The sequence below is a fragment of the Micropterus salmoides genome, unplaced genomic scaffold (genome assembly GCF_014851395.1).
Source record: "Micropterus salmoides isolate LMB-PRFRI ecotype aquatic unplaced genomic scaffold, ASM1485139v1 Ms_hic_scaffold_20, whole genome shotgun sequence".
Classification (NCBI taxonomy): domain Eukaryota; kingdom Metazoa; phylum Chordata; class Actinopteri; order Centrarchiformes; family Centrarchidae; genus Micropterus; species Micropterus salmoides.
The window spans coordinates 24178062-24180451 of record NW_024041151.1 but is presented as its reverse complement, the minus strand read 5'-3'; positions in this window follow the sequence as shown (position 1 = coordinate 24180451).

Genomic DNA, 2390 nt, shown 5'->3' with positions numbered 1-2390 from the left:
TGCCGCTGGTACCTTCCAGGACAATGCCACTGCTGGTAGGGGTTTGTTTATGGTTGTTTTTACTATTTTAGGGGATTCAACACCACTTTGTTTCATGGCTGTGATTTGCAGGGTATCATTCAAGAGCAGGAATATGAATATTATCGAGGCTTTACACACAGGTAGCAGATGCAATATTAACCTAAGTAGAGCATAAATCCTGTATGCTGTATGGTTCATTTTTAGTTTCTCTTGTACAGCAACAGCAGGAAATAGTTCTAATAATAAGTACTATACAGATGTGATCATTATCCCAATTAAATTAAATTACAGGTAGACATCCCATCTTCAGATCAGAGCAGCATCAAACCAATAGACATTCATTAAAGGCACACACTGTATGTAATACTGCTGTCAAACCACCTCAGCAAAAATAAAAAGGTTAAAAATAGTGGTGGTGCAACAACCATATGTCACATCAGTGAAACATTACAGCCTCTCTTGGAACTGCCCCTGTTCCTGCAGCATCACATCCATTTTTATATTATTAAATTGCTAATAATATCTTCCACATTAAGCAGCTAATACTGAAAAAAAGTCAACTGTCAGTGTGTTGAGCCGCTGGACAGGACATTATTCAGAAAAATTTGCAGACTAGGAAAGATATATAACATTGTTCCATCACAGACGCTGTGACATGAGGCCATGGACAAAGATGAACCTATTTGATATTTAGACGTCTCAGGGTTAGTGGTTAAGACTCTGGACTGTAATAGTCCAATTCAGTGAGTTTATAATGTCTTTTTGGAACTCATGTTGATTGCTATACTGTTTTCATTTTCAGAGCAATTTCATTTTCTGTATTGAGGGAGAATTTTTCACCCTCCCGATGGAGAGAGAAATTTGTTTCCATAACTTGTTTTCGCAAAGGGCAAACATATTTCCTTGGTTCGGTCAAGCTAACCTTTTGGTCACAACCATTTCCTGACCAATTATCTTTGTAATGGACTTGTATTGCTAATATGACATATTTGTAATTGCAAAATGCATGCTATTAAAAAAAAAAAAAAACAGTGAACCAGAAAATATGTTGCAAACAAAACTGGGATTACTGGGATTTTACATCCACATCCAAATGTTCTCTTGTTTGTTTCACAGTTTACACGGAGTAAGGTCCTCACACGTCTGTTGTTGCAAATATATGGCATGTGAGAACACCCAAATAATTCCGACTTTATCCAGTAATACTATTTCTAGGACATCCAACAATGTGTCACATGAACATTGTGCCACAGGCTCATTTCACATCCATGCTGGCTATGGCGTATTGGCAAACCAAAAAGGCTCATGAAAACGCACAACATAAAAAAAACAAACAGCTAGAAATGAGACCATGTATTCTGCAGCCTGAAATTTCTACCAGGGTGAACATGCTGTCTTAAACAATCTTTTTTTGCATCATAGGACAGATCTCTAGGACACATAAGGAACGAGGAAAAGAACTAGCTCAGAGTCAAATGCAAATGGGTCGTGAAAATCCTCATGTTACCATAACTGTCATATTCACATTTGGAATTGTATTTCTGACACTGATTGTCTGGACTATCAGCATAATTACTTGGTCTTCTTTGTTATCAGGCTCATGGGACCTCATGCATGAACCACTTGTATGAACAGATTTGTTCTTAAGCGGCACATATTGATTTAAGAGGATTTATGGCGTTCACCAATTTTCACAATCTTTGAAGGTATGAACGAAATTTACAAGTGGTCCAGATCTGTTGTACGAGTCAAGTACAGATAGTCTGTCTTTCTCTATAGAGAAAAAAAAAAGCGTCATCATCAATCATAATGCCATAATCTGGATGAATTTGGAGTTTAAATATGATACAGAAGGTAAAGTTACAATAAATGAGCTATTTCTCAATGTTTCAATGGTAAGTTCATTCAGAATTACTTATCAGCTGCTTCAATATAGATTTTGAGCTGCTATTATAGCAGCAGTAGATGCTTTATACATATTAAGTTCTGACATGTTGTGTGCTAGCATTTGAAAATAACGCAAAAAACATTATGATACAACGATATGGTATTGGCTAAGCTTTTACGTAAAGAAAAACTTGAACAGAAAATGACTGCATATTTTGTGCAGACAACATGAATTGTGTTAATGGTATGGTATGAACAGACCGATGTTGTGCCAATTGTGTTTAGAGTTTTGAAAATGCGACTACAGATTGGACAAAATGACGTCAGCAGTTAAGTTTAACTTAAATAATATTATTTTCATCATATCATCTACATCATCATGGCTTGCCAATTTACTGATTTTACTGGCTTATTTCGGCACAGCCATTTAAACATTTCAGTAGATTGGAAAATTATCTCACTCCGACAGCTGTCCCAGGGTC